Source organism: Pteropus alecto, unplaced genomic scaffold (assembly GCF_000325575.1).
Source record: "Pteropus alecto unplaced genomic scaffold, ASM32557v1 scaffold3, whole genome shotgun sequence".
Classification (NCBI taxonomy): Eukaryota; Metazoa; Chordata; class Mammalia; order Chiroptera; family Pteropodidae; genus Pteropus; species Pteropus alecto.
In genome coordinates, this window is record NW_006442484.1 from 1,245,475 (window position 1) to 1,263,946 (window position 18,472).

At 39.1% G+C, this 18,472-nt stretch overlaps 1 pseudogene; it reads right to left on the reverse strand.

Moving 5' to 3' along the window:
• Window positions 1-17,551: 17,551 nt before the first annotated feature.
• On the reverse strand, window positions 17,552-18,161 carry LOC102894430 (annotated as a pseudogene).
• Window positions 18,162-18,472: the final 311 nt, after the last annotated feature.

Below are 18,472 nucleotides of genomic sequence, written 5' to 3' on the forward strand. Positions count from 1 at the left end.
CCAGGGCTATGTGTGTGTTTAAGAAGGACCTGATAAGGCCCTAGCTCTCGCCACTGGGTAAGATGGAGTTGTAAAGTGCTTGGCTGAATGTTGAAGGTGTCTTTCAAAACACACAGTGAACTTCTTGGCAAAGACTGAGAGCCTTATTGGTTCCAATTATCTAAGAAAGTGTCCATTGACCATTAAGCTAACTAATCAGAAACTTCAGTGGCCTAATACAACAATAAATATACACTTTACAGAATTAGTTCAGAAAGTTCAGTAAGCAAATAAACATTCAGCAACAACAAACAATAATAACAACAAACCAGGGATGGGATGTGATTTCTAGAGTTGCTACATTATACTCTTTTAAATGTCCAGTCTTCAACAAACAATTATGAGACATACAAAGAAAAAAGAAAGTATGTCCCATAGACCAGGAAAAAAGCAGTCAATGGAAACAGTCTCTGAGGAATCACAGACATCGAATTTACTGTACAAAGTAAATCACCTACGTTAAATATGTTATAATGACAACAACAACAAGAAACCATGACTAAAAGACCAAAAGAGGAAAAAAAGTCTTGCATATAGAAAATCCCAAGGAATCTGCAAATATACAAGACTGATATACAAAAATCAATTACATTTCAACACACTGGTAATGAACAATCAAAAAATAAAATTAAGAAAACAATTTTATTTACAATAGTATCCATAAAATACTTAGTAATAACTTAACAAAAAAAAAAGTAATTGTACACTGAAAACTACAAAACGTTGGTAAAAGAAACTAAAGAAGATCTACATAAATGGAAAGACATCCTGTGTTCATGGTTTGGAAGATGGCAATACTTCCCACATTGATTTTCATGTTCAGCACAATCCTTATCAAAATCCCAGCTGCTCCTTTTTTGCAGAAATTGACAAACGAATTCTAAAATTCATATGGAAATGCAAGGGATCCGTAATAGCCAAAACAATCTTGAAAAAGAGGAAAAAAGTTGGAAGATTCACACTTCCCGATTTCGAAACTTGAGCTGCAGTAATCAAGATTGTGGGGTGCTGGCTCAGGGATAGACATATGAACAATGGAATCAAATTGAGAATCCAGAAATAAACCCATACATTTATAGTTGATTGATTTTCAACAAGTCTGTGAAGACAATTCAATGGGGAAAAAATAATCTTCTCAACAGATGGTGCTGGAACAACTGGATATCCACATGTGCAAAAGAATGAAATTGGACTCTTCTCAACCTCCAGAATTGTGAGAAATAAATTCTTGTTGTTTATAAGCCATCGAGTCTATCATATTCTTGTTATAGCAGCCTGAACAGACTAAGACAAGAATGAAAACTATATATTTTTTGGAAAGTTCCATCATTTTTTCTATAATATTCCCAGTGTCTTTATGTTTTTACTTCCCCAATGGCTCTCCAAACAGGTTTACCTGTCCTATTGCACTAGACCTGGGTAATTGTGTTGTTCAATCTAATCCACTTTGCATCATATCTGGACAACATTCATCAGAATTTGTAATAAAAGGTTGGAGTTTTTGTTAGTTCCAGTTAGAAGCAGTTTTCTTCTCTATTTTAGTTTCATTTTATTTATTTCCTTCTCTACAAGTTTTTAAATGAACCATAACTTCACAGTTTAACATGTATTATGTAAGTTTATTAAATCATACTTTAATTTTTATGACAATAGAGACTACTTGGAGATTGGTGTAAAGGGTGATGTTCTTTTATTATTCAAGAGTTGACATCTGAACAGTTTTAGTTGCGCTTTTATTTTTTCTTTCTTAGGATGTTATTTTACTGTTTTATTAATAAAACTTTTTCTTAAATTCTTTTGTGACATTTCTGTAGTAATGAGTTTATATGAACTTATAGGATTATTATCTTTCAATCAGTATTTTTTTTTTAACTGAGCCCTTCTGTATAATTATCACTGAGTGCCGTGGGAAATTTGAAAATATCTTTGTCCTTACCTTCAGAACATGTAGTTTGCTTAGAGGGCACAAAACAAACAAACAAACGAACAAACAAAAAACTCATAAAAAGTTTATAATTAAGAACAAATTGGGATATAGAGATAAAAATATATAAATGTTCAGAGAACAAAGAAATCAGTGCAAGATGAGATAGTCATCAAATTCTACATGGAAACTGTAAAACTTGTATGAAGCCTTAATAAATGAGTGTCATTTGAAAAGGCAGAGAAGTAAAGTCTGGCTTTTCAGGTGAGAGAAACAACACAAGAAATGGTTTCTGTGACAGTAAAGAGCCAGGCCTAATTATGTTTAAAGTAGTCCAAAAAGTCAGAAATTAAAAAGGAGGCATCGCTACAGATCCTACAGCCATCAAAAACATAAATGGAGATCATGGAACAACCTTATGCCCAAAATGAAATGGGAAATTCCCAGAAAATTCCTCGAATCAAAATAGACTCAAGAAAAACATAATACCTGAATAACTATTAGAGAAATTGAATATATTATTAAAAACTTATTCTCAAAAAATCTCCAGTCCCCAAAGTCTTCAATGGTAAATTTAAACATTGAGAGAGAGAGAGAGAGAGAGAAAACAACACCAATTTTACACATATGGTCCCAGAAAATAGAAAAAGAAGAAATTCTACAAAACTTTTTACATGAGGAAAGCATAAGCTTCATGCCAAAACTTGACAAGGACATTACAAGAAAGGAAAATTTAAGTCAATCATACTCTAGAATCCCCAAACAAAAACCCCAAACAAACACTGGCCAAACAAATCCAACGTTATGTAAAAGGTAATATCATGACCAAATAAAATACGTTCTAAGAATAACATTAGAAAATAAATCAATGTAATTCACCACATTAACAAATAAAGAAAACTATGACTATCCCATTGTCATATCCCAGAAAAATCTTTTGATAAAATTTATCATTCATAAAATTATTCTTAGAAAATTGACAGTGGAAGAGAACATCCTCAATCTGATAAAAGTTCCCTGAGGGAAGAGGAGACAACAACCCTGTAGTAAATATTATAGTTATTTGTGAAATGTTGAAAGGTTTGCCTTTGAAAATGACAATAAGACACACATGTCCACTCTTATTCCTATTCAACATCGTACTGTAGTTCTTAGCCAATGAAGAAAAGCAAGACAAGAAATGTAAGTATGTAAATTGGAAAGAAAAATATAAAACTCTCATTATTCATAGATGATATCATATTATATATAAAATATCCAAGGGAACCTACAAGTATAGAAATACAAAAGGCCAAGAATAGCAAAGCACTCTTAAGGGAAATAATAAGGCAGAAAGATTTGCTCTACTGGATATCAAGTTATTATAAAACTACAGTAATTAAGTGTGTATTAGTGGGTGGGTAGACAAATGTTTCAGTGGAATAAATCAGAGAAATCTAGAAGCAGATTCATGCATATTCATGCACTTGACATTTGACACAATTCTCTTTAATAAATGGTGCTGGGATGATTGGCTATCCATATAGAAAAAAAGAAACTCAACCCATATTTCACACCATACATAAAATTCAGTTCCAGATGGATTATATATCTAAATGTGAAAGGTAAAATAAAACTCCTAGTTGATAATATAATTTTTTTTTTTACTTTGGTGTAGGAAAGCCTTCTTAAACAGGACACGAAATGGATTAACCATTAAAATAAAGATCAATAAATCACACTTCATTAAAATTAAGAATTTTTGTTCAATAAAAGATATCATTTAAAGAGTGAAAAGGCAAGCAACTAATCAAAATTTTTAAAACGTCTTTTACAAACCGATAAGAAAAAGATAACTCAGTAGTAAAAAGGACAACCAACTTGAGCAGGTACTTTACTAAAGAGGTTATCCAAATGGCCAATAAACCTATAAATCAGAGATGTACAGATTAAAACCACAATGAGATTCAACAACAAACACATCTGTAAAAATGGCTACAATTAGAAAGACTGATAATATTAAATGTTGATGAGGATGTAAAGCAAAGGGAACTCTCATACACAGCTAGTAAAAGAACAAATTGCTACAGCCTTTTTGAAAAACAGCTCAGCATTACCTATTAAAGTCGAAGATACACATGTATTATGATCTCGCAATTCCACTCCTGTATCTAGGTAGAAATATGTACACATGCATGCACAAGAATGTCCAAGGGCAGTTTCCCAAAATCTCAAACCTTAAACAGCACAAATGTCCATCAATAGTAGGATAGATAAATAAATCATAGTATATTCAGAAAATAAAATAATATAAGCAATGAAAATGAATGAACATTAGCTGCATGAAACAAGAAACCAAAGGAAAGAAACCAAATGCAAAAGAATGCATACTGCAAGATTCCATTTATATGAAATTCAAAAAGCAAGGAAAACTAAACTATAGTGTTTTGGGATATAAGCTTTAATGGTAAAACTTTTTTTTTTTAAATCAGGGAAGTGAGTTCCATAAAAATCAGGATAATGACTACTTTTATCAAAGAGGGATGGTGATTGACATATAAAGGCGACTTCTGGGGTGCTAGTTCATTTCTTGAACTAATTATATGGATGTTCACTCTGGGATAAACCATTGAGTTAAACATTTTTGTTTTTTCCTATCTGTATTTGGGTCTCTCTCTCTCTCTCTCTCTCTCTCTCTCTCTCTCTCTCTCTCTCTCTCTCTCTCACACACACACACACACACACACAGTTACAAAAAAAAAAGAGTGGTTAAATATATTAAGATACACATAAATTATATCATGCTGCATCCTGAGTAGCACTTCGAAAAAATGAAGTAGATTTATACATAGAGACACTGGAGAGTTTTTGAAGACATGCTATTACCACTGAGTGGGCAAGCATTTGGTGATTGCATGAAGCTCTCACTCTGATAACATTAAAAAACTTCACCATGAACTGGTGACAAGCAGATAATGTTTATAAGAACGACGTGCATTTCTGAGTGTTTAGTTACCCAGTCTAAGAACTGTATGTGTTCTTATTTACTTAGTTCATCAAATCTTTTTTTTTTTTTTTTTTTTACCACCTACAGCACCTGGTCTTCGTAGGTGGTCTCCTATCCAAGTTCTAACCAGGCCTGAGCCTGCTTAGTTTCCAAGATAAGACAAGATTGGGCATGTTCAGGGTGGCATGGCTGTAGATTCATCAAATCTTTAAAAGTCTTAAAAGTATAACAGTGGTGGAACAGCTTCTAGGAACCCTGGGAAACTGGTAGAAATGTTGATAAAACATTAAAGAATCAATTAGACATTGTGATGGAAATGAAACCCCAAGGAAACAGGCAAGGAACAGTAAAGAGAAACAGTCACACCTGAGAAACAGGTATTAATGACTGCCCAGGTGCCTAGTCACAGAAGAACTTGATGTAGGACATGTATGTGAGTCTGTGAGTTCCAGAAATACAGGCATGTTCTCACACATTTGTCAGGCACAAACGTGCTTTCATATCCATGAGACAAGTCTCCTAAGCTTGCCTTTATACTGCCGATTGTCAGTAAACCACCGGGACACTTGACGGCTCCGCTTCCAGAAACATAAAGTCAGAAGCTTCATCTTTCCATCACAAAGCCCCTGGGCAGCTCCCTGCTTGCCCTCCTCGCCCTGCAATCCATTCCCCACCTGCAGTGAGCGCTCCTTTCAGAATGTAAATTAGATCACCTCTCTCTCTGGCTCGAAAACCTGCAATAAGGACAATTGTTATGGAATGTCAGTGCTGCGTCCAAATTTTCTCACGTAATCCTCCAAGTATTCCGATGCTGGAGCTGCTCTGATGATTCCCAACTCACAGATCAGGAAGATGAGATAACGAGAGGCCCCCTGAAGTCACCCTGGCTAATGTAGAGGGCCCCTCTGCTGCTTTCCCAATGCTCGCTTCCATTTTTCTTGTGTTTTCTTCATGGATTTATCACGCTCTGAGATTCCTATTACCTAAGTGTTTATAGTCTACCTTTCCCCACTAGAATACAAGCTCCACGAGGAGAGGGACTTTGTCTAGCTTTTCTGTCGCCATATCCCCAATACCAAAACGATGCTTGGCACGTTCAAAAAAAAAAAAATGGTTCCGTAAGCACTGAACAGATGAACTTAACGCTACTCTCTCACAAGTTTATTTAATGTTGCATCCAAAGCAACCAAGAGAGTTCCTTGCACTTATAATGATTATATAAATAAATACATTAAATCTGATATTAACAAGAATCTTTACATATATAGTTCATTTACCAAATGGTCATTCAGTACCACGCGTTGTTGGGCACGGGTGATAAAAATTATCCTTACCTTAAGGAGCTTAGAAGTGTGTGCGGGGGAGGGCTGGCAGGAAAGAGAGTACAGGCAAGTAAACAATGTCACCACACTGTGTAGTAAAAACGATTGTAGAGGTAAACACAGGTGTTGGTGGCATAGAGAAAAGGCAGGCGAATCCAGAGGGGATGGGGGGAGAGTGTTAGGAAAAGCTTTCAAAAGGAGCTGGGAGCATAACTGAATTAGAAAGACCACAATTATTCAAAGAAGTAGGCAAGCGACTTGTCAAAGGCAGAGAAGTAATGTACTTTGGGGGAGCAGAGAAGTTATGAGTATGACTATATGGTACAAACAGGGATACATTGAGAGATGAAACTGAAAAGAGCCATTCACAAACGACCTTGAATTTCATCGAATATTATATCACGATGTCTGCTTGATTTCCCAGTGTATACCCACTGCTAGCACAGTGGCTGTCAGATGATAGGACCTTGGTAACTATTTGCCAAGTGAGTGAACGGGTTTGGAATGTTACCTGCAGCATCTCTTGCTCCAGGAACCAGTTAGAGTTTTAAGTAGGAAAGGGGCCTGATCAGATGGATATTTGAGAAGGACCAACTTTGGGGGCCACAGAGTAGACAAAGGAAGACTCAGTTAGAGAGGGGTAATTGTGGGAGTGAATTTGAGGACCCTGTAGTGAGGTGAATCAGGAGGAAGGGATGAATTGAAGAGCTACCTGGTGACCGACTAGATGGATGGTGAGAAGTCAGGTTAAGTCTAGGAGGGTTGCAAATGTCTGGCATAAGGTCTGGGTGTTCGGTGGTGCCACCCACAGGACAAGGGACTGGAGAAGGTGTGACCCAAAGATGGGCTCAGATGGACTCCTGAATCTGAGTTGCATTTGGAACCTCCTGGGAGAGGTGGCTAAGAGTTGGCCAAGATGCAGGCCTGGAGCCCAGGAGAGAGGTCTGGGCTGAAAGATGATATAGATGCCAGCAGGGTCTAAGTAGTGTGTGGAACCCAACGGCATGAGGAGAGAGTTCAGGGAGGGAGCTCTCCAGGGTGGGGGCTGCAGTGGTTCTGGAGGCATGTGAGAGGAAGAAGCCGAGAGGTGACCCAAAACTGGCTAGCAGGTGGTGGTCACTTTCCACGTCACCTCCCAGGAGCTTAGAACGTCTCCATTCAATATTATGCCTCTGGGATCCTGGCCTTCATTTATATTTCTGCTGCAATTCTCCCCACCCTGCCTCTGCTGTACAGCACTTGAGCAATCAGCTGTTCGGGGTAGGGTGGCTGGAGGGAGGGCTGGGTACGCCACATCTGCACGTGGGCAATTACACGTCTAGACACATTACTCACTTTCTCTGGCACGGATTCCCATAGAAATCAGGCATTTCCAGTCATTCCCCAGTTCCTCTTCCTGTATCCTCTGACCTCTTTCCTGGTCCTGGGGAAATTTTGTTGCAGTTTCTTGGCTACTGAGAACATGCGGTCCTTCCTGCTTGGGCCTCAGTTTCCCCTAGTTCTGATTCTAATCTGAGACCTACTCTGAACTGCTGGTGCCCCTTTTGGAAAAACTGCTGATGGACCCAAGGAGTTATAAATGATTCCAGAAATTCTACTTCGAGAGGCCAAACTGAAGGAAGCATTCCTAAATGCAGAAAAATCTGATTCGCTAAGATGTTCATCTTGGAATTAGTTACAAAAATGAAGAGTGAGAAAAATGTGAACTGAAATGTCCAAAAGCAGGGGAATGATTACGTAAGCAACATTTCCTGAGGAATATAACGCGACAGGTTTTAATGACAGTTACGCAGATTCCTTAAGGACATGGCCATGCTCCCGATTAGATATCAAAGAGTCAGGCACCGTTTCAGACGCTTTTCTTGTATAAATATGTTTCACTTTCACAACAGTCCTGTGACCTAGGGCTATTACCTTTCTCATTTTCAGGCTTGAAAATCGATAACGAGGTAAAAGGACTTGACGGGTCTTGCACGGCTAGTGAGTGCAGAGCTGGGCTGGGACCCTGCAGCTTGATTCTAAATGTGACACTCAACCAGGATGCTACCACACATTCTGGTTTTCTGCCCCAAAACAAAAACTGTGATTTCCTTCTCACTCTGCCTCCCTGCATGTCACCAGCGTCCATCCAATGACGTAGAACGAGAGCTCAGAAGACACTGCTGACCCCTTCCTCTCTCTCACCCTCCATGTCCTCCCTCCGATCACCAAGCCTTGCTGATTTTACCTTCGAAGTTTTTCTTCGAGAGGCAGAAAGATGTGTGGTTTTGGTCACCATTGTGTCCCCAGTCTCTAGTACATTTAATGACTACTCCACGGTGACTGAATCAATGAAGCCCACACTCCGCTTGGCCTGGAGAGGTGGAATTCTCTACCTTTGGATGAATCACTTTGGTCTGGATGAAGAATGAGTGTCCCAGGGGAAAATCACAACTGAGATGGATTCACTCGTCAGATTGGGTAGATGGAGCCAAATCAGATGATCTGGTTCAGATAAACAAATAAACAAACAAACAAATAAATAAAATTATTTCAGCACCTGAGGTGGGGAGGAAATATAAGCAATCTGCATCTGTTTACTTGTTCATCTCTTCCATCAGAATACACAGTGAATGGTTATTAAACACTTCCCGCATGGCAGGCAGGTTTCCCCTTGCTTTCCACACACTATCATGTTATCTGCACCATAATTTTATGCCTTAGGTGTGATTATGTTATGGATAAGGAAACTGAGACCCAGAGAATTTCGTTACTTGGTCAAGATCACACAGCCATTAAGCAGTGGAACCTGGGTTTGGATCCAGGCAGTCTGGCTTTGGCGTCATGTGCTTAACCCCGAGCTCAGCTGCCCCTAATCAGCCACCTGTAGTGAGAGCTGCCCTGCCCAAAGCTCTTCTCCGAGAACCAAGCATCTGTACTTCATGGCCATACTCTCTTGGATTCAGGTTGGATGCCCCTTGTATGGCGGATCTCAAGTAAGATTCCTCTTCTGGACCAGAGTTGACGGTTAGTATTGGTAAACACTTGAACTCAGCATGAGTGTCCTGAGGACACTCAGGCTATGGGCCAGCAGATCCCACAGCGGGCATGGAGAAGCAGAGAGACAAGATGGGGTGTGAGGAAGGAGGAGGCAGAGTCAGACGCTTCATGAGCAGAGCAGAAATAAATACACGTCATCTCAGAGAAGCCAAAAATGACACATCCAGTTCCTCAGAAGCCCCAGCTACACATCCTGTTCCTGGATTCTAAGATATACTCTTGAATTCTTTGATATATCCCTGTTTTTGTTTTTTCATTATAATGATTGCAAAATGATGATTAGTGAGGTAGGCAAAAATGTAGAGTGTTGCAGACAGCATTCAATTAATCCTTATCTCACAGCAAAAAGAGTAGATACAATCTGCTGTGGGTATGTACGGGTGTGAGCCTGCACGTATTTATAGGGTATGACTACCCTAATCAGGTGATCAAAGTTGAAAGAGGCTTCAATTAAAATAGGCTGAAGTTGAAACTTGAAAGCTACCCAGAAAACACACGATACAGTGTTATGAAACTAAATTTCAGGTAAAAGGTGTGGGCACAAAGTTCCCTCTTAACACAGCAGGCAGCTTCCTACTCTCATGTTCCAGCCTTAGTATTCACAGCTGCTCTGTCAGAATCATTCCGGAGGTACCAAGCACCCACGTTCAGGTCCAGCGTTAACTATTCTACCAAGTACTTGAATCTGTAACTACTTTAAAGTCTTGAATTTTCCACCATTAGATTCAGTTGGCCTAAGACAACAAATCTCCTCTCAATTGGGTAAGTGACTTTGTAAACCTAGGAAAATGTAGAGATCAGAATAGATGAGCTGAATCAAAATCAGAATATTGCTATATTTTATTAATTTTAACATCTTGAAAATTGAGGTGCATTCTACAGTCAATGGCACCACACAATTGTAAAGGTGGTATTTCTTCTTCCTTGATGATATTAAAATAATGTTGCATCTTATAATTGGAAACATCTTAGAGCCCATGAATTTAGCCTTTCTTTTGTGGTAAGGTTAGGAATAAGTTGTTAATCATCATTATAATATATGTGTTATTTAAAGAACTTGAAACATTGAAGAAAATCTAACATATTAGAGAGCCTGGCATGTTAAACTCATGATTTTAATTTTAAATGTTTGAGGATAAAATTAAGTTTGTAGATAATCTTTGAAAGTCTATTATTGGAGTACAACCTAACTCTAAAGTACAGTGGCCCAAAGGTTATAGACATTTATTTCACTCTCATGTAACAGTCAAGTAGTGAGTGGTCTAGAGCTGTGGGCCAAGCAGCTTTGCTTTGTAAGGTCTTCTAGATCCTTCTCTTTTTTGGATCTGCCACGGCTTAAAGTGTTATCTTCACAATGTGGTTGATGTTGGCTCACCACCACATCCAAGGGGAGTGGGAAAGAAGTGAGCCCAGAACAGGTGTCCTAAATGAGCTGACCTGGTCAAAGTACCCATCATACCTGCTCATGTCCCATTTGCCCAAGCTGAATCACATGGCCACAGCTCACTGCAAAATATAGTCTATTGTCGGGTAGACACGTGTCCAGCTAAACTCTGGGGTTTTAGCTAAATGGAGAAAAGGGAGAATTAACACTAGGAAACATCTGACATTCCTCCATCATGAATCTTAAGAAACTTCATTTACTAGATCGATAAAACTTCAATAATTGCTAAAAGGCTTAGAAAGATTTCACTTGTCAGTGTTATATGTTTGCCATGTCAGGTATTTGAAGTGCCTTAGAGAAATAGATGTATTTTAATTTTAAATGCTTTTAAAATGTTTTAGAAGATTAAATGTTTAGGATTAATTATTTAGGAGGACTTACTATGTTAAACTTGAATCAATTAAACAGTAATAAGAGAAAAAGTAAAAGTGATTAATATTATTTTATATAAAAATCACTAGACATAAATAAGAATAAGACTTGTGAGTTAAACATAAAGTCTTATGAAAAACCTAGGTTTTAAAATATTATGGCTTTTCAAATTGGCTTCTTAGTAATATACATTTAAATTTCCTCCATGCCTTTTCATGGCTTGATAGTTCATTTCTTTTTACTGCTGTACATCCCATTGTCTGAATGTACCACCGTTTTTTTATCCATTCACCTGCTAAAGGACATCTTGGTTGCTTCCAAGTTTTAAGAATGATGAATAATGCTGCTATAAATATCATGTGTAGGTTTTTGTGTGCACATAAGTTGTTAACTCCTTTGGTTAATAGCAAGGGGCGTGATTGCCGGATTATATAGTAAGAGTATGTTTAGTTTTATAAGAAATCATGAAACTGTCTTTCGAAGGGGCTGCACCGTGTTGTGTTCCCACCAGCAGTGACTGAGTTCCTGTTGCTCCATCCCCTCACCAGCATTTGGTGTTGTCAGTGTTCTGGATTTTGGCTATGCTAATAGATATGTAGTGATATCTCATCGTTGTTCTAATTTTCATTTCCCTAATGACATATGATGTGAAACATCTTTTCATATGCTTTTTTGACATGCATATATCTTCTTTAGTGAGGTATCTGTTAAAGTCTTTGGCCTGGGCCCATTGTTTTAATTGGGTTGTTTTTTTCTTTCATAAATTATGCCTTTCGTGTTATACCTAAATAGGCTACACACTATTATTCCAATTATATGACAGTCTAGAAAAGGCAAAATTATGGAGACAGTAAAATGATCAATGATTTCCAAGCATTAGGGAGGAGGGAAGGATAAACAGGCAGAGCACAGAGGATTTTTTAGGAAAGTGAAAATACTCTGCATGATACTATAACAGTGGATACATGTCATTATACCTTTGTCCAAACCCACAGCATCTACAACACCAGAAGTGAACTCTAAGACTCTGGACTTTGGGCGATGATGTGTTAATGTAGGTTCATCCAATGTACTACTCTGGTAGGGGATGTTGATAATAGAGGAGGCTGTGTGTAGGCTGGGGAGGGAGTATATGGAAAATCTCTGTACCTTCTGCTCAGTTTTGCTATGGATCTAGAACTGCTATGAAGAATAAAGTCTCTAAAAAAATATTGCAACTTTAACACCTTGAATATTAATTAAAACAAGTAACTGTAGGTGACCCTCTGCATATCAAAGCCTTTTTCAGATATTAAAAATCTCAAGTGAGAGGCTTAAGAGCCTTTGGATGGGTTTCTGTTACCTACCACTAAGTAAGTCTTGAAGAAGACACAGTTTCTTTCCCAGCACCATTACATCATGTCTAGTCTGTCTCAGTGTTGTATACCTCTCAGCTACATTTCTAAATTTCATTCCTTTTATGACAACCCTCCACCCTTGCATGGGTGGATGGCATGTCTACTAAGATGCCTGTCTAGCCCCCCTCTTTGCTACAAAGTATTTCTCTTCACCCATACCCCAACCCCAAATCTACAGGGTTCAGAGGTAGCTACCAGCTGTCATAAGGATATGAGTTTGCCTACCCTTTAGATTTTGCTTATTGGCCCAAGGATGGACCACAAACCCAAGCAAGACTAATAAGAATGTTCATTGAAGGAGAGCCTTCGACTATCTCTAGGTGGCTAAAGAGATTATGTGTAGAACAAGCAGCTGGGAATAGCTATTGTCTACTGGGCAAACTGGAGAGCAGAGATAAAAGGTCCTTTCAGGGAGAGAAGAATTAAGCTGATGGGCAAAGAAATAGAAATGAAAGATGGAAATCATCCTGGTTCTAGTCTGTTCCAGAGGCCCAGTCAGCAGCACATTGCCTTGAGTCCTGGGAGACATCTGGTCCACTTATAATAATTCATCCTTCCCTTCTAAACAAATTAGAGTCAGTTTGTATTATTTGTAACTGAAAGAATACTGTCTAATTAATATGAAAATATATTAAGCTTATTGTGTGAAACAAACTTGTGGGTTTTATTTTCAAAAGAAATAAACCGCTTGGTTGTCTCAATTAGAACTTTCAATTGTAGATCTGACCTTACTTTGGGTTATATGTACAGGGACTTGTCCAAGGTATGTGTCCTATTAAGTCCATGAAATTGAATTTTTCTAAAACTCAAATCTTAGAGTAACTCTGGCCTGGTAATCACTTGCAAAATACCTAACATTGAGTATAAGAAAGTTACAGCCAATTAACCACTTTTTGTGTAGCATCTCACTGTACTTAGAGTAGTTTATCAGAAGATAGTCAAATTGCAGTTGGTGGTCTGTGGTAGAAACTGCTAGGTTCATCATCCTCTCCCAGCTAAACCTACATTTCCCAGGCCCTCTTGAAGGCAATGCCCCCGTGTTCTTTTGAGCACTTCTCATCCCAAGGTCCCAAGACTAAGTTCTGACCTATGAGTGGAGGTGATGGGTGCAACTTCCGAAACACTCCTTAGAAAGAATGCCCCAAGACTTTTCTTCTCTTTTTCTTTCCTGCTCCTGCAAGGTGAATATGGTGCTGGAAGCAGGAATAGCCATGCTGGACCACAAGAGAGAAGCCATGTGTTACAAATTGAGGGCCACGAGCTGGAAAGAGGCTGGGTCCCTAGCCCTGCTCATATTTAGATGTTTCCATGTGAGAGGAATAAACCATCTTATTTAAGTCACTGTTGTTTTGATTTTTATTTCAGTAGCTGAACCAGTACCTTAACTATAACATAGTCTTTGCATGGAAAAACAAGAATGAATGACTATTTCCTACAAAAGGCACTGTAGCCCAAAGCGAAACTTTCAATTGGTGAGATTCATGCGTTCGACAAATATTTACTGAGTCACAAAAGTCTGAATGTGAACACTTCAGCACCCTTGGAAATAGTGTCCAGGCTGGCGAAGTGATCTAGCCCATGTGAGATGAGAAATGCCCAAAGGAACTTGGTGGTGCTTAGCCCAGGGAAGAAAGGGGTTAGCACATCTTCAGATGTAAGAAGAGCTCATGTAGAAGAAAGGATAGACTTGTTCCATACGGCCCCAGGGTGCTGAACTAAGGCCAAGAGGTTTATGCAGGAAACTGAAGCACTAAGATCTGAAGAGTTCTACATTAGTCAGGGTTCTTGGCTTCAAGCAACAGAAATAGACTGTGATATCTTAGGCAAAAAGTGAAATTTACTAGAATGGTATTTGGGGGGAAATCACAAAATTGACCAGAGACTAGAGTACTGGCCAGGAACCAAGAGTACTCTGGAGGGCTGGTTAGTGGGAAGCATAGCTGTAGCCATGGAGCAGGAAGGGTCTGGTGAATATGATAAATGACCTCTAACTATTTCTCATGTAACCAGGTCCTTCACTCAGGATTCAGAATCACGAGAGAGAGTCTGATCATTGTACCTGGATTGTCTTCTATTCCCTGGCTGAACATGGGGTAGAGTAGGAGAAAATCTATCCATGTTGACTCTGGAGTGGGAGTCAACACCTCCAAGAGGAACCAGTGTTCTATCAGACAAATATTCAGGGCAACCTCTAAGGATGCTTTCAAAGCCCATGAATCTGTGACCAGTGTCTTAGGATTCAGAGGGATTTGTCTATTCAGGGAGTTATACCCTTTCCACATTCCTCACATCTGCTCATATAGTCTTTGCTGAATGATTACAACGACTCACTGACTCACGAGTTCTTCTTTAGTAAAGTCCTGAGATTCTTTTAAGGAAAACTTTTCTCCTGTCAAACTTATTTCCTCGGTGTCACCATTCTTTGACCCCACCAAAACATCTTGTGTTTATTCTCTTTCCTCTCTTCCCATGTATCCAAATGTTATCCATTCTTCACATTCCAGCTCAAATCCCACATTTGACATAAAATATTCCCAGACCATCCCAGACTAAAGTAATCTCTCTTTGGAATTTTTTTTCTGTAATCTTCATTAGGCAGTTAATCACTCTCTTTTTACATGTTTTCCGTTTTTTTAACCTTGATTTTTAAATCTCGTTAGACATTTTAATTGTAAACATATTTATATCTTCTCTCTCTACCTAGATTATAACTTCTCGAAGATATGGACTATTTCTTATCTATCTTTGTATATCTCGTAGAACTTAACAAAATTCTTTCCACATAGACTTTTTTTTTTCTTAATTGATATGAACACCAGAGGTGAGTGTGGGCTTGGACCTCTCATCCAAGAATCTGAGGAAGGGGAAATAGGGGAAGATGAGGCTAGAAGTATTTCAGAACGATGAACTAAAAGGACTTTCCTCAGAGCATAATAATGATGTAAACGATTTATATTTCTTACAGCTTTTTTGAGGTATAATTGGCACAGAAAAAATTATACACATTTAGAGTATACAGTTTAGGTTTTGAATGTATACATCCATGAAACTATTGCCTCAACCAAGATAATAAATATAGTCATCATCCCCCACCACATTTCCTCACGTCCTTTGGTAATTTCCCTCCTTCATTTCCATCTCAAGCAACCACTGACTTGTTTTCTATCATTTTCTATCACTATCATTTGAATTTTCTAGAATTTTATATAAAAGGAATCATTCAATATATTCTCTTTTTTGCCTGGTTTCTTTCAGTCAGCATAATTGATATTTATCCATGTTGCTGAATATATCAATAGCTCACTTCTTTTTATTGCTGAATAGTATTCCGTTGTATGGGCATATCACCATTTGTTTATCCATTGATGGCCATTTGGGTTGTTTTCCGTTTTTGCCTACTACAAATAAAGCTGCTACGGACATATGTTTTCATTTATCTTAGGTAAAAACTTAGAAGTAGAATGACTGGATCCTATGGTAGGTCTATGTATAATATTCTAAGAAATTGCCAAAATGATCGCACCTTTTTACATTCCCATCGGCAGAGTATGAGTGATTCAGTCGTTGCACCTTCTCACTAACGTTTGGTCTTGTCTTTTTAATTTTTGCCATTGCAATAAGTATGTAGCAGTATTTCATTGTGGTTTTAATTTGCATTTTTCTAATAACTAATGATGTGGAGCATCTTTTCATGTGCTTATTAGTCATCTTCTTTGATGAAGTGTCTGTTTATATATTTCGCTCATTTAAAAAATTGAATTATTTTCTTATTGGCTTTTGAGTTTCAAGTTTCTCTATATATTTTGGACATAAAGGATAAGCATGTAGTGGTATTTCATTGTGGTTTTAATTTGCATTTTTCTAATAACTAATGATGTGGAGCATCTTTTCATGTGCTTATTAGTCATCTTCTTTGATGAAGTGTCTGTTTATATATTTCGCTCATTTAAAAAATTGAATTATTTTCTTATTGGCTTTTGAGTTTCAAGTTTCTCTATATATTTTGGACATAAAGCCTTTATCAGGTGGTTTGTAAATGTTTTCTTATGGTCTGTAACTTGTTTAACTATGTCTTTTCAAGAGTCAAAGTTCTTAATTTTGATGAAGTCCAATTTATCAATATTTTCTTTTACAAATTGTGCTTTCGGTGTTGCAACTAAGAAATCTTTGTTTAACTTAGGGTCACAAAGATCTCTCTTCCAGAAGTTTTATAGCTTCGTGTTTTTATATTTAGGTCTATGATTGATTTTTTGTGTATTTTGCATATAGTGTAAGATATAGGTCAAAGGTCTTTTTTTTTTGTCATCTCCACTGTACTCCATCCCTGACTGGGAGCAGCCTGAGGGATGTGTGGCCTTAGTACTAATGGACCAGTGGATCCAGAGGGACAGCAGTTAGGGATCTGAGCATCATCTTTTCACTTCTGTCATGTGCATGTAGCAAGGGTACGATTTGTGGATATGGAATAAGCACAGGTGCTAAAGGAATACAAATAAGGTGCATCTGATCCAGACTTTCAAGGTTAGGGTTGGCTTTCTGTGGGGTAGGGGTCAAAACTGAGACCTGAGCAGAGAAGAGGCATTAGAAAATCAACATATACTGTTGACGAAAGAGCAAACTGGGACCAACACTTTGGAACACCGCTTGGCTTTATGTAGAAAAGTTAACGTTTTGCATACTTTGGGAGGTAGCATTCCACTCCCAGGTACAGCCCTGAGCAGGACTTTTTGCACATGTACATATATGCACTGGTCCACATGTATAAGAATGTCCTCAGCAGTATTATTTGTAATAGTTGGATGAAAAGGGGGCCACATACTAAACCTGACAAGCTCAGGGGAGGCCAGCATGGCGGGCCCTACGAACTCGGAGACTGAGAGTAACCACATAGGATGGTCCGAACATGAAAATTCTTAACTAAAAGTGGGTCAGGGTGGGTAGTCACATCACAGGCCTGGAGCTTTTTAAATTTTGTTTTGTATTGTTTTGTATTGTTTTTCTAAAGGGTTTTTCTCGGAAGGGGGTCTCTTAGTGTTGCAGCTGCTGCAGGCTGCACAGGGCCTCAGCACAAGCCCGGATGAGGCTACACAGCTGGATGCTAATCTTCAGGGAGGTGCTGGAGCCCAGTTCGTCTGAGGCCCAGGTCAGCTTCTGCAGGAGGGCCTCCTGTGTGCGGGCCAGGACATCTGTATTTTGAGGCACTGCAGGAGGGGGCGACACCTGGGCTGTCTTGAGCCCTGCTGCAGCTCCCTCATAGTGCTCTGGATGGGGTACTGGGGGCTGAGGAGTGGGCCGAGAGCCTGAGGGGAGCTCTGGGGTGGAGGCGAGCTCGTGCTCCCGAGCTTGGGAGAGGGCAGACTGGGCATTCAGGGCCGGATTATCTTTATCCACGTCTGAGTCGAGCTCCTGACAAGCCACATGGTAGATTTCCCGCTGTTTGTCTTGGAGGAAGATTGTCCCGCAGTCTGCGCAGGTCTGCGCAGGTCTCGCCCAGCATGCGGTGACCACGCAGCACGGAGTCGCCCGTGAGCCGGAAGATGTGATCCTGCTGCTCCTGTGACGCCTGCAGCATCTTTGTTTCCACTTTGGTCAGAGGCTCCCAGGAGAAATCGTCAGCTTCATCGCAGTTCATAGCCATGTTGTTGCTGTCGCCTAGGCCTGGAGCTTTCTTGACAAAGGTCAATCTTGACCTTAAGCGAGCCTGTCTATTGTCCTTTTGCATCCGAAATAACAAGCCCTTGGAATGTCAGAGTCGACTCTGCACAAGACCGCAGAACGCCGCACGGTTATGTTGTCCCCGACATACCCTCTCCACGTGCTGTAAATGTTAATTATTAACTCTCCTATCCCCATCGATGTAAAAGAAGAGTGCGTTTCTCCATTTTACTTTTTATCCAATCCCAGAGATTTCCCTGCTTCGCTTTCTCCCGCCTCCTTAGTCTACCACCA